The sequence below is a fragment of the Chelonia mydas genome, chromosome 1 (assembly GCF_015237465.2).
Source record: "Chelonia mydas isolate rCheMyd1 chromosome 1, rCheMyd1.pri.v2, whole genome shotgun sequence".
NCBI classification, from domain to species: domain Eukaryota; kingdom Metazoa; phylum Chordata; order Testudines; family Cheloniidae; genus Chelonia; species Chelonia mydas.
In genome coordinates, this window is record NC_057849.1 from 250,328,583 (window position 1) to 250,343,322 (window position 14,740).

Here is a 14,740-nt window from a genome sequence, read left to right on the forward strand (position 1 = left end):
CAAAACAGATTTATTTGGACATAAGCTTCCATGAGTAAAAACCCCACTTCTTGATTCTGAAGAAGTGGGGTTTTTACCTACGAAAGCTTATGCCCAAATAAATCTGTTTAGTCTTTAAGGTGCCACCGGACTCCTTGTTGTTCTAATCAATTTATGTTAGAAACCACACATCTGTTTATGCTGAGTAGTCTGTACCACTTCATACCAATTGATTGAATTTGCGGGTTTTTTTATGTTATAATTTCCTCCCTCAAGCAGATATTTCACTCAGACACATATTTGTTTTTTTTCCCTCATTCCTGGTAAGAGATGTGCTAATAAAATTGCCAAGTTACCTTTGCTAAGCTCAATTGACTTTTTAGAGGCAACGGATGAAGTGGGGATCCCCTGCAGATGAAAGTATATTTATAGTGAAGAGTTAATATGAGAGAGTCTGTTAATGTAAGGCCTGCTCCTACTCATTAATGCTGTCATTGACTGATGTCAGTGGCAGCAGGATTAGGTTCCTGATTTGGACTGACTAACTATTTCCAACTGCAGAGGTGAGGCAGCTGAATCCTTGTTATGAAAGGGCAAAGAACTAAGTTATCCCCACAGATGGGCTAGACAGTAGGTCTCCAGCTAATTATTCCCTTAGAAATAGCTCTGTAGGGCACGGGCCAACATTAGCTATGTTAGTTTGTACAATTTGATTTGTAATAAAGTGCTAATTCAGTGCTCTGGGCACAAGACGTAATGGATATGACCATATGTGACAGATGTAATGTTACTATAAAATCTTGACTTAAGGGAGTTCTATCCTGTATCCCAAAATATAGTGTGTGCGGATACCATAATTTGATTCAGAATGTAGCTAAGGTATCAGTGAGCTGGAAGACTTGCATTGACAAAGCTGCCACTGGTCCAAAGAAGCCTATATACTCCATTAGAGTCATGTGTGAGTTTATTGGTAGGAATGGACAATATGTATGGGATGATGACTAGAAATGGACCTAGGGTTGCCAACTTTCTAATTGCAGAAAACCGAACACCCTTGGCCCGCCCCTTCCCTGAGGCCCCGCCTCTTCCCTGCCCCTTCTCTGAGGCTCCATCTCCTGATCACTCCATCCCCCCGCCGTCTGTCGCTCGCTCTCCCTCACCCTTGCTCACTTGCTTATTTTCACTGGGCTGGGGTAATGGGTTGGGGTGCAGGAAGGGGTGAGGAGTCCGGCAGGGGGTGCAGGTTCCAGTTTGGGGCCAGAAATGAGTGATTCATGATGTGGGTAGGGGCTCTGGGCTGGGTGTTGGGGTGAGAGCTCTGGCTGGAGGTGCAGTCTCTGGGGTGGGGCTGGGGATGAGGGGTTTGTGGTGCAGGAGGGGGTTTGGGGTGTGGACTGCAGGAGGGAGTTTGGGCGTGGGAGGGGCAGGGGGTTGGGGCACAGGAGGGGTTAGGGATGCGGGCTCCAGGCGGCACTTACCTCAGGCGGCTCCCGGAAAGCAGCCAGCATATCCCTCCTGCTCCAGGTGGAGGGGCAGTCATGGGGGCTCCATACGCTGCCCCTGCCTACAGGCACCTCCTCCTCCCACAGCTCCCATTGGCTGGGAACCGCAGCCAATGGGAGCTGTGGGGGTGGCCCCTGCAGGCGGGAGCAGCGCGCAGAGGCCTTGTAGCCGCTCCTCTGCCTAGGAGTGGGAGGGACATGCTGGCCACTTCCTGGAAGCTGTGCAGTGCCGGGTATGGAGCCTGCCAGCCCCACTGCGCCACCAACTGGACTTTTAATGGCTTGGTCAGCAGTGCTGATTGGAGACACTAGGGTCCATTTTTTGACTGGGTGTTGAAACTGAACAGTATGGACCCACACTGAACAATTCAAATCCAAACCTCAGGCATCCAGAATTTGAATGCAGGGTTTTAGTCTGATCAATTACAGAGACAGGAGCCAACTGCAAAATTCAGTTCTGTGCTGAAAGCATCTCATAGTGGGGTTAGTGGAAACCTTCAGCACATAAATCAAGGCTTAACTCAAGTTCCAGGTTAGCTATGCTGTTCAACTTAAATGCTTTATAAATTTTAAATAATGTCAGAATCCTTGTTTAGGGAACTGTAAAAGTGCTGAGCTGAATACATTCACCTTAATAAATAAGCACGGGAAACCACTGGGAATGTGCAAGTGTCAACCAGTGTTGTTAAGCTAAGAACATCTTTGGCATTGCTGAGCCAGGGAAGATCAGGCCCAATTTATTTCTTGGGGTCAGTCATTTGATTAATGGCTTTGTCTTGGACTAAAAATACCAGCACACTTATCAACTGGCTAAATAAAACTGAACCTCTTCAAAACTGTTTGCATCTCTGCTTCACATCAAAACATGAGCATTGATTGATGTAGTAGAAATTTGCCTTAGCAACACCTGGTGACTTGCAGGTTTTTAAGATGCACTTGATTGGATACTGTACACCAGGGGTCTCAAACTCAAATGACCACAAGAGCCACATGAGGACTAGTACATTGGCCTGAAGGCCGCACCAGTGAACACCCTCTGCCCTGGCCCCACCCCTGCCCCGGCCCCACCCCTGCCCCCACTCCACCACTTCCATGAGGCCCCACCCCTTGGGGAAGGGGGGGCACAGGGGTTTGTGTGTTGCCCTGGCCGTGCCTCCAGGTACCTCCCCTGAAGCTCCCATTGGCCGGGAACGGGAAACCGCAGCTAATGGGAGCTTCAGGGGAGGTACCTGGAGGAGCGGCCAGGGCAACACACAGACCCCTGTGGCCCACCTCCCCCAGGTCCCAGCTGCTTCCTGGAGCGGCGCGGGGGCAGGGAGGGAGCCTGCCCTGCCCCTGGTGCGCACCGGGCTGGAGCCGCTCTAGCTAAATGCTGGGGGGGCTGCGGGGAGTTGGCGGGCCACAGAAAATAACCCCGCGGGCCGCATGTTTGAGACCCCTGCTGTACACCCAATGCTAATCTGATGTTAAGTAGCGAGATTTATTTTTCCAGACACTAGCACAAGTTAGAGCAGACCTGAAGTTGCTCTAACTTGTACCAATGGATGACAGCTCTCAAGGAGTCACTTGCTGCTTATAAATGAGCACACATGGCCCTGCCCTCTCCCACCCCTCATACTCCTATCCCCGGTGGGGAGGAGGAGCAGCTGGCATACATGAGGATTCCTCTGTGCTAGGGTTATCCAGGTGCTTTTTTTAAAGCAGATTTACATCTCTTTTGTGTCTCTGGAGCTTACTCATCCAGGGACATGAAGCATGAGTAGCGGGAAGTAGTTTTGTTGTGATGGAACTGCTAAGCAGGGGACTACGTCTGCAGTCAGTCCCCTCTCCACTGCACATTCCCTTCCCCTGGCCAGGCAAGGAGGAAAGATCCTGAACCAGGAAGTGATCAGATTGGGAAGTACTGGTCATACGGAAAGCCAGGAGCTGCAGAGAAGCAGGATGAAGAGAGGAACCCCCAGGAACTGTATGCAGAGCTTTGTGTGGAACAGGCTGTGAGTGCCAAGTGGGGTGCAGGTTTGTGGGGGATTAGCAGCAGCTGGACAGAGAACCAGTGCAAAGGGGCCCCAATGAGAGAGTAACTGAGCCTGGCCTGGAAAGCTACAAGTGCCTATTGCTTGAATAGAGACTGGACTGGAAAGGGCACCCCAAGCAGCAGGCCTGAAGAGCCCTGACTCTTGATTCGACTGCCCCAGGGAGCCAAACACTTCCTGCTATTGCTTACGGTGAACTGTAACTGTTCAAGCCTCTCTACCTAGGGTGTCTGCAAACTTTCTTTATCCTGCCAGCCCTAGTAAAATACACTTTCACCTAGCTATAGTAAATGGTTATTGGACAGATCAGGGCTAGTACCTGCAAGGCCTACTGCAGAAGAATGTACAGTGCTTGTCTCTGAGGCATGGTACATCTGGCATGCTACTGGCACCATAGAGTTTAGGTGTACTTCGTCACTGGGCAGCCCCAAGAGCACCATGTTCGCTGTTTGGTAGCTTTGTGTGAAATGACTTAATTTACTTTATATTTTTATTGTTTTAGTTAGAGGCTAAAATGACATCTTATTTGGAAATAATGTGGGGGTTTCTCCTCCCTGGGGTGAGAGAACTTCGTTAATTAATACAGTTAAAGCCAACTTCAATGTTTTGGTGACAGACAGGGTACAGATGGTAGCAACAATTCATTTTTTGGGTGCACCTACAGACTTTTTTACAAGTCAATTAACAATCCTTAACACATCCTCAAGCCTCTCCATGCCATTTTGAGTGAGCCCTAGGTAAAATGAAGATAGACGCTGGGACTGATTCACGACTGTGCTACTTCAGTTCTATGCTGATGCAACTCCATTGAAAGTTACACCTGTGTATCAGTGGAGTTCAGTGGTGATGGTCCAAGAATGAGTATGGCCCTTAGTGAAGCACAAATGTAAAATAGGCTCATCATTACAGCTAGAGCTTTGCATCTCTTGATTTTTATCAAGCACAACTACAATCTTCATTTTGGCAAATTAAAGAAAAGAGTCAGTTTTTTATTATGACTTTCCAAGCAGATATCAATCTTGAAAATTAGGAAGCGCAATATTTTGAGGGAAAGCTTAAAAGGTGTTGTCAAGGTTCCTTCCCCACTCTGAACTCTAGGGTACAGATGTGGGGACCTGCATGAAAGACCCCTAAGCTTATTCCTACCAGCTTAGGTTAAAAACTTCCTCAAGGTACAAATTTTGCCTTGTCCTTGAAACCTATGCTGCCACCACCAAGCGTGTTAAAGATCAGGGAAAGAGCCCACTTGGAGACTTCTTCCCCCCAAAATATCCCCCAAGCCCTACACCCCCTTTCCTGGGGAAGGCTTGATAAAAATCCTCACCAATTTGCATAGGTGAACACAGACCCAAACCCTTGGATCTTAAGAACAATGAAAAAGTAATCAGGTTCTTAAAAGAAGAATTTTAATTAAAGAAAAAGGAAAAGAATCACTTCTGTAAAATCAGGATGGTAAATACCTTACAGGGTAATCAGATTCAAAACAGAGAGAATCCCTCTAGGCAAAACTTTAAGTTACAAAAAGACACAAAAACAGGAATATACATTCCATTCAGCACAACCTATTTCACCAGCCATTTAACAAAAGGAAATCTAATGCATTTCTAGCTAGATTACTTACTAACTTAACAGAAGTTCTGAAGAGCATTCCTGATCTGTTCCTGGCAAAAGCATCACACAGACAGAGAGAGCCTTTGTCCCCCCCCCCCGAAAATATCTTGTCTCCTCATTGGTCATTTTGGTCAGGTGCCAGCGAGGTTATCTTAGCTTCTTAACCCTTTACAGGTGAAGAGGTTTTGCCTCTGGCCAGGAGAGATTTTATAGTTCTGTATACAGAAAGGTGGTTACCCTTCCCTTTATATTTATGACAGGTGTGTTGAGTGGGTTTTTCTCCCTGTGATGAGTAGATTCCTCCACAATGAAAGTGACAAAAGAGTTGGGGCTAAACTCCATGGTCACTTAGATTGGTGCAAAGAGAAGGTGACTTGATTTCAGTGGAGTCACTCCCTATTGACATCAGCCTCTGTGAGTGGGGAACTTCATCTGCAATCTCTTCATTCACATACATGGCTAGCTTTTTTTCCTTTCAGTTTTCTCACTGATGAGCAATCGTCTGCTCCTTGTAATTGGAAAGACATTAGAAGCTATGAGTGCCTTTGTTGTGGTAAACCTCTTCCTCTTCATTTCTCCTCTGTACTTGCCCTGTAAATGCAGAATAAATGCTGGATGGCATCTGAATATAACAAACACGATTTTTCTGCATCTATCTGACTGAGCATTTGCAGGATCTATTATCTGTGTACATTTAACCCAGCCTGGCACCAGAAAACATTATCTCAATTCCCAGAATGCCCTTGGATGTAATTAGATGTCTAATAAACATACATTTCATCAACACAGCAGACAGCTTGCTATGGGCTTGTTGTTCTTCCCCTCCCCCGTTAGAAATGCTAGCATTTCTTCTGATTAACATTATTGCGTAGCTAATACAACAGGCGGAACTCTTTTGTACAGCAAGTTTTATGGTGTTTTTTACTGGAAGTTACTGCAGATTGTTTTACACAGCTCTTACCTACCCGTATTTTATGCAACTTACACTCCGCTAGACCTATACAAAATGATAACATCAAATGGGCTTTTGGCCATAATCCAGGAGCAGATATATGGTCCTTAAAGCAAAGGCATGGTACTTGTGTAACCCACATATTTTACTTCTCAAGGGTGGGGGGGGGAGAAGTAGGCTTGGGAAGTAGGAAGAATAAGACATGGATCTTAGTTTGATATTCTGTGTCACTTCACATGTGCAGAGAGCAGGGCAACTCAGCCAGAAGGACCCAGAAACTTCCAAAAAAGGGAGTGGCAGTTACGTGACACAGCTGTGCAGTAGCTGTTCGGATGCTGCATATGTTCTGAGGCTATACGCGGGGGGCAACCCTGCTAGCAGGCTCCACCCTGGTCAGCCTCTGAGAGCTGAGCCAGTCAGGGAGCTGGGTGGGTGGAATTTATACATATGGGAATTACAGATAGCCCTGTGGACTTAGCAGCTGATTGACGCAGGACCAAGAGATGTGTTTGCTGTGAGGGCAGGACTTCACTATTAGTACCACTTTGGATGAAGGAGAGTGCTGTTCCAGCTTTACTTACGAGGGAGGCCTCTATTAGGATAATGTTTGGTCCACTGCACTGTGTTTTATGGATGTAGAGGGAGAGCTGGAGCGCAAGCATTTGTTACCCTATAGGCTATGGAGCCAATGGGGGAAAAAACAGTTACTGACCTTTCATAGCTTGTTCTTCGAGATGTGTCCATTCCACTCTTGGTGTGTGCGCACCTTGCGCACAGTTGCCAGGAATTTTTTCCTCCATGGTACCTGTTGGGGCAGCTTGAATGATCATGCTGCTAGCGCCAATATAAAGCTCCCAGCCAACCCCATGCCACCTCAGTTCCTTCTTTCCAGAAATTCCAATGTAGAGGGGTAGGAGAGCAGGTCGTGGGATGGACGTGTGTAACACATCTCAAAGAACAACAGTTATGAAAGGTCAGTAAGCGTTTTTTCTTCTTCTTCACATGATTGCACATGTGCATTCCACTCCGGGTGACTCCCAATCAGCCATAGACAGTTTGGTGGACCGCCAAAATGGTTTAGTCCTTTTTATCTAGAATGCTAGAGCCCATCTAACAGCCAATGAGCGAAGTTGTTAATTCTCCTTATTTGCATGAGGTTTTGGGTAAAAGACAGGTAAGTAAATTGCCTGATTGCTATGAAATTGCTACACTACTTTGGGAAGGAAACTGGGGTGAGGATGTAAAGACACGTTATCTTTAAAGAGACTGTGTATGGTGGCTCCAATGTAACGGCATGGAGTTCAGAGACTCTTCTGGCAGAAGTGATGGCAATTAGAAAAGCCACTTTTCAGAAGAGTTCTAGAAAGGAGCATGTTGCTAGCAGCTCAAACAGTGGTCCCATAAGTTTGGACAAGACCAAGTTCAGGTCCTGGGGGGAACAGGTGCCCTTACTTGAGGGTACCACCTTTCTAGTCCTTTGAGGGATCAGTTATCCACCGGAGAGTGGACAGCTGATAGAGGAAATGGATAAGCCTTGTCATTTCAGGTGCAACAAACAGTTGAGTATATTTTGAATGAGGATGGTATGATGGGACTGCCTACAATGGCATGGGGCCCATCAGCAACTGCCAGTAGCAAAAATCCCCAACAGCTGGAGACAGGATATTAGATGGGGAGGGCTTTGAGTTACTACAGAGAATTCTTTCCCAGGTATCTGCCTGATAGCCTGGTCTTGCCCACATGCTCAGAGGCTAACTGATCACTATATTTGGGGTTAGGAAGGAATTTGTTCCTGGCAGAGACCCTGGGGATGGGGGTTCACCTTCCTCTGAAGCATGGAGCACGGGTCATTTGCAGGTTTAAACAAGTGTAAATGGTGGATTCTCCATAACTTTAAACCATGTCTTTAAACCATGATTTGAGGACTTCAGTAACTCAGCCAGAGGTTAGGGGTCTCTTTCAGAAGTGGGTGTGTGAGTTTCAGTGGCCTGTAATGTGCAGGAGGTTAGACTAGATGATCTGAATGGTCCCCAGTCTATGAATGGATGAATTCGTTGGTGAGACTCAAATTTGGGAAGCCCAGCCCGACAGTTGCTTCCATTTTAATCGGAAGGTAGTTCTGGTGGAGGGCTTTCTACTACTTAGTAACGCTTGGCAAACTCGCTTTGAGCAAGCCTGTTCTCTGGGATTTAGCCCTGGAGCTTTCAGGCCATTCAGTGAAGGGAGTTTAGGTTCGGGTGAAGCACCAGTCATGGTCCCAGGAGATCAGATGCAGATGTAATGGGAGTAAGATTGGAGTTGTCACTGGGAGGTCTAGCAGAGTGGAGAATCGTGTTGACGGGGCCATGTTGGGGCTATTAATATAATGCAGGAGTGGTCTCACTTGATTTTGAGTAACACTCTGTGAAGGGGTGGGATTGCGGGGGAAAGCATAATAAAGCTGTCCTGTCCAGGGTCGCAGGAAGGTGACTGTGATGGAACCCAGGGAGCAGAATTGGTGACACATTCTTTTGTACTTGTTTGCAAACAGGTCTATTTGGGGAGTCCCTCAGTGCTGGAAAATGTCTCTGGCTACATCCAGGCTAAGAATCCAGTTGTGTTGACCGGAGAAAGATCTCTCAGATGATCTGCCAGCTTGTTTTGCCTCTCCAGAAGGTCAGAGGCCTCGAGGTTGATTGAGTGGGCTATACAAATTCCCATAGGTCGACTGCTTCCTGACAAAGGAGGGAAGAGTAAGCTCCTTCCTGCCTGTTTAGGTAAAATATGGCTGCAGTGTTGTCCGTAAGAACAAGATAACTTTTGCCCTTGATGTGAGGCAGGAACATCTGACAGGCAAGACAAACCACTCTGAGCTCTCTGACATTGATATGAAGGGAGAGCTCTGCCTGAGACCAAAGGCCCTGAGTTGTGAGGGGCCCTGGGTGGGCTCCCCACCCTACTGCTAACATGCCTGAGGCCAGAGTAATTGATGGTTGAGGGTACACGAAAGGAACGCCTGCACAAACATTGAGAGGATCCAACCACCAATCCAGCAAGATGATGACTCGTGATGGTACCATGAGTACAGTGTCTAAATGAAGATGGCTTGGTGAGCACACTGAGGCCAACCACGTCTGGAGGTGTCTGAGGTGCAGTCTCCCGTGTTGTACCACATAAGTGCACGAGGCCATGTGGCGAAGGAGCCTCATACAGTTCCAGGCTGTTGTGATTGGGTGACCTTTGAGGTGTGTCACCGGGGAATGGACTGATTCGAATTGCACCTCCGGGAGGAATGCTTTGGGTGAAGTCCAACACTACTCCAGTAAACTCTATTCTCTGTATTGGACAAAGGGTAGACTTGTCTCCATTGATTAGAAGGCGTAGGGCCCTGAACATTGACTGGATGACTCAAATGCTGGATACCACCTGAGCCCTGGACCGGCCCTTGACTAGCTAGTCATTCAGATAAGGGTAGACCTGCACCCCTAATCTCCTCAGGAATGCTGCCATTATGGCCCTACATTTTGTGAACATCTGAAGAGCTGCAGACAGGCCAAACAGGAGCACTGTGAATTGGTAGTGTAACTGGTTCACTACAAATCTGAGGAAATTTCTGTGCCCTTGATACATCGACACGTGATAGTAGGTGTCTCAAGTCGAGGGTGGCGTACCAGTCTCCGGGATCCAAGGAGGAAATAATGGATGCCAGGGTGACCATGTGGAATTTTTATTTTTTTGAGATAGTCCGTGCAGGTCTAGAATAGCATGAGAGTTTCCTTTGCCTTCTGAATTAGGAAATAGCAGGAGTAGAAACCCCTCCCCCTTAACCACTGTGGCACCTCCTCTACAGTTCCTACCTGAAGGAAGGCTTGAACCTCCTGGTGTAGAAGTTTTTCATGGGAGGGGTCCCTGAAGAGGGATGGGGCGGGAGGGTGGGAAGGATGGGTAGAAATGAAGAGGAGGGCATAGACGCAGACTTCCCCTCTGCCCGGTGGGTGCTCGACCCCGGCGCCCCGGCTCACCTCTTCCTGCCCCTACACCGCCCTCGCCCCGCCCCCATTCTGTCCCTTCCCCAAAGTCTCCGCCCCTGCACTGCCTCTTCTCCACCTCCTCCCCAGAGTGCATCGCGTCCCTGCTCCTCCTCCTCCCTCCTGGAAAGTTCTAAGCGCCGCTGAACAGCTGTTAGGCAGTGGGGGGCCAGGAAGTGCTGAGAGGGAGGGGGAGGAGCGGGGACATGGTGCATTCGGGGGGGCAGGGAGAAGGAGGCGAGGAGGGAGGAGCTGGTAGGGGTGCGGAGCTAATTTTTCCCCATAGGTGCTACAACCCTGGAGCACCCACGGAGTCAGCGCCTGTGCAGGAGGGTGTATCCCACCTTTACAGTGCTCAAAACCCAACGGTTTCTGGTGACACAGGACCAAGCATTGAGGAAGTGGGAAAACCAGTTTGCAAATAAAGGAGAAACAGGAATCATGGCATCATGGGAACTGGTACAGCCTCCTTGAGTGTCCCATCAAAATGCCTGTTTAGAACCCCCTGGATGTCTGGGTGGGACTGGTATTGATGTAGACATAGAAGGTGGCCTGCACCTATTTCTCTTCCTCTGCAGGTCCTGATGGGCAGCCAGGGCAGAGTACTTGAAGAGGCTGATGAGGCCTGTAGTGCTTCCTTGAAGGGGCTGGGGTGTACAATCCACGAGATGTAAGGGTCGTTCTTGAGTCTTTTAGTCCATGAAGCTTTGCGTCCATCTGTTCTGAAAAACGCAAAGCTTCTTCGAAAGGCAGGTTCTGAAGGAGCCCAGAGGACTGCAACCATGAACTCATGTGCTTGGCAACTGCCAAAGCCATGGACCTGGCAACAAAGTCAGCCACATCCAGAGCAGCCTGTAAAGTGGCCCTCGCCACCGATTTTTCCATTGTCCAGAAGTGAGAACTCCTGTCCAATATCCTGTGGTAGCAAGTCTTTGAACTTTTCCATGGAGTCTCACAAGCTGAAATTGTATCTGCTCAGTAGCACCAGCTGGTTCACAATTCTGGGTTGTAACCCTCCCAGTAGAATAAACTTTCCTACCAACAGGTCCAACTTCTTTCAGTCCTTTGATTTTGGAGTAGTGCTCTGATGCCCCTACCTTTCTCTCTCATTGGCAGCAGACACTACAAGGGACCCTAGGGGCAGGGAGAGGGTGGGGGCCTCATAACCTTGGGCAGGCATGTAATATTGTCGTTCAGCCCTTTTTGAAGTGCGTGGGAAAGGATACAAGAGTCTGCCACAGAGTCTTAACTGGGTCCATTATGGCCTCATTGCAAAGCAGGGCTATTTCAGAAGAAATTGCAGCAGCCAAAACATCAACCAGACTGTGGGAGGACTCTTTTACTACCTCCATCTGTATGCCCAGGTTTAAGGCCACCCTCTTTAACAACACTTGGTGCGGCTTATAGTCATCTGGGGGAGGCGATATGCCCCCTCCCAAGACCACCTCATCCGGGGAGGAAGAAGAGGAGGCCAGCACAAGCGGTGGATACTCTTCTTCCATTTCTGCATCAGGAGGATCTATTGAGCTGGCTCTTGGAGTCCAGCCCCGGAGTTGGGACGGGATACCGTATGGTAGGGTGGTGCCATATGTCCTTCCAAGGCCACTGAATAGGAATGCCTGGAATACAGTCTGGAAACTGGGGTAAAACTCCCTGGATTCCAAAGGCCACTGGACAGGTGCAGGTCCTCAGTCACCTCCTGGCCAACCACTCAATGGTCCTCCTGTGCTCAGATCCAGGTGGTGAAAACGTCTAGAGGAGTGGTGAGAGTGACTTTGAGGATGGGAAATGCACAACCCGATCTCCAATTTAGAAGAGGTTGAGTCTTCCTCTGGTGACAAAAGGGATTCCGCACCCAGTGGAGCCAGCGAATGATGCTGGAGGGAAAGGTCTGCACCAAGGCAAGCATTGTAGGTTTCTCCTTTGACAGTACCGAAGGGCGAGCCATCCTGGGTACTTGGGGTCAGCATGGTACTAAGCATTGTAAAGATGTGGCCAGTTCACCGTTGTCCGCTGGCACCAGTAAAGTCCACTGCTGTACTGCCAGTGATACTTGTATCAACTGCGAGAGAAGATCCCTGGCAGCTGCAAACACCTCTGGTGTGGTTGGTACCAAGATAGTATCGGTACAGCGCATTGCTGCCCATAAGGAAGCCTCTTCTAGTTCCAGACTCAACGATACCTACGTAGGTGCCGGAATCAACAGTGCTGGCTTCTGCAATACCATGGCAGAGGAGTGCTTTGGTTTAGACTGCACTCTACTCTGATCCTAATGTCTGGCAGCCGTTCGTGCTGGGGGTCATCCCCTTTTGGCAGCTTGTTTCTTATGCCTTGTTCTAGGCACAGGGAATGGTGATTGGTGCCGGGAGCCTGGTGCGGTAGGAGGAGCACTCCTTACCGATGCCAAGGCACTCAGTGCCAAGTCTCACTGGACTGCACGGATGGAGGTCTCAGTGCTGCCTCCATGAGCAGGAACTTTAGCCTGGCCTCACGATCCTTCATTATGCAAGGCTTAAAGTCCTTACGGATCTGGCAGTGGTCCCCAATATGAGCTTCTCCCAGGCACCTCAAGCAGCTGGAGTGCGGGTCACTCAGGGGCGTAGCCTTGTTGCAGGAGAAGCCGGAGTTGAAGTCTGATGACCGAGGCATCCCTCAGCACTGGGGATCAGATGAAAAAGCAATAAACACAGATAACTATTTACAATATACAGAGAAAGTCCACTGAGAGAACTTGCAAATTCAAGAAGAGCAGTTCCAGCGACCGTCACTGGTGGTCCGAAGGAACTGAGGAGATGCGGGGTCAGCCAGGCGCTTTATGTCATCACTAGCCGTGCACAGCAGCAGAGGGCGCTCAAGTCACCCTGATGGGTGCACCACTGAGGGAAAAATTTCCGGTGACTGTGCGCAGGGAGTGGAATGCACACAAGCAATCTCTCAAAGAAGAACCTACCTTTAGCTATCAGCTAACTGCGCTAAATGGGGATTCTGTCTCAATTAAAGACTAGGGCAGCATATAGTGAGGTGGAGGGTTGTGAATTCTCGCCTGACTTAGCTGGGCTTTTGTGGAGAAGATGGTGCCCTATAGAATGAGAGTCTTATGGAGATCCAGGGAATGGGTATTTTATCTGCTGATTCCAATCCCTATGCTGCTTTGGATACAGGCTACAGACTTCTGTTTCACCAGCAACTGCGAGGACCAGTCAGTTATTAATGCAAGGGCTGGAGAGCTGAGGGCTGTGGAACCCTCCAGACCACGGGTTCTCAAACTGGGGGTTGGGACCCCTCAGGGGGTTGCGAGGTTATTACATGGGGGGTCGCAAGCTGTCAGCCTCCACCCCAAATCCTGCTTTGCCTCCAGCATTTATAGTGGTGTTAAATATATTAAAAAGTGTTTTTAACTTATAAGGGGGGTTTCACTCAGAAGTTTCCTATGTGAAAGGGGTCACCAGTACAAAAGTTTGAGAACCACTGAGTTAAACCATTTAAATCCCTGTGTGAAGACTGCTATTCACAATTAAAGCAGCCTTAATTCAGTTTATTTTTATTCACTTTATAAGTGAACTAAACTAAACCAAATTAAGGCCACTCTAATTCTGACTAAATGAGGGTGTTCCATTGCAATGCGGATTTAAGTGGTGGAACTTCAAATTCACACCTTTAGTTAATTTGTATTAACTTTCCCAGATGTCCCCATGTAGACAAGCTCTAAGGCTTTGTCTACTCTACACAGCTTTTAGCGACATGGCTGTGCTGCTACAGCCATGCCACTAAAAGGTGTGCAGTGTAGCCACTGTTTGTCAGCAAGAGAGAGCTCTTCTGCCGACAAAAAAAACTTCCACCCACAACGAGCGACGTTAGTGTTGTCGGCAGGAGAGCGCTTCTGCCGATGTTGACAAAACTTTTGCCTTTCGGGGAAGGGTGTCTGGTTTTTTTAACACCTCTGAATGACAAAAGTTTTGTCTTTCACTTGCCAGTGTAGACAAAGCCCAAGTGTCTTAAAACCTGAAACTTATTTCACTGAGCCACCTCCATTCATTGGATTGTGTCTAGACCAAGGGCTCTCAAACTGGGAGTCGGGACCCCTCAGGAGGTCACGAGCTGTCAGCCTCCAATCCAAACCCCGCTTTGCCTCCAGGATTTATAATGGTGTTAAATATATTTAAAAGTGTTTTTAAGTTATAAGGGGAATCACATTCTTAGGCTTACTATGTGAAAGGGGTCACCAGTACAAAAGTTTGAGAACCACTGCCCCAGACTGTTTGTTTGCTGACAGGGCTCTGAAGTGTTGGAAAGGACTGAGATGCTGCCATTTCTCAAGCGCTGAAGAGTCCAGGTGATACACACATTTGGTCACACTGTAAGCCTGAGGAATCATCTCTGAGAAAAAATCAGAGGTGGATGTCTTTTGATGTGTGCTAAAGTATGGTAAATGTTATGTTGAAACCTTATATTTGAATGTTTATAACAGAAACGAAAGGCGCAGGGCAGGGGAACTTGTTCAAGGAACACCAGTAGATTTAATATCTAATTGCTTTAAGTTATTTATAATATTCCAAACACTATTTACAATGTTTTTTGTGCATTAAATGTTTGTTTTACAGAGAGAGTTTGTGGTGTTCTCTGTTTGAAATTGACTGGGAATTACTAACATCCATT

At 48.0% G+C, this 14,740-nt stretch overlaps 1 long non-coding RNA gene across 5 annotated transcripts in view; it reads left to right on the plus strand.

Annotated features, from left to right (window-relative positions):
• Positions 1–9,993, plus strand: part of LOC114020914 — a 45,172-nt gene extending 35,179 nt beyond the window's left edge. For 3 of the 5 annotated variants that reach the window (XR_006289326.1, XR_006289325.1, XR_006289324.1), the window contains exon 6: positions 8,608–9,992. This is a non-coding gene — a long non-coding RNA (uncharacterized LOC114020914). Of the gene's footprint in view, positions 1–8,607 lie in introns of all 5 variants that reach the window. The other 2 variants (XR_006289330.1, XR_006289327.1) reach the window with 1 other exon arrangement.
• The last annotated feature ends 4,747 nt before the right edge of the window (positions 9,994–14,740 follow it).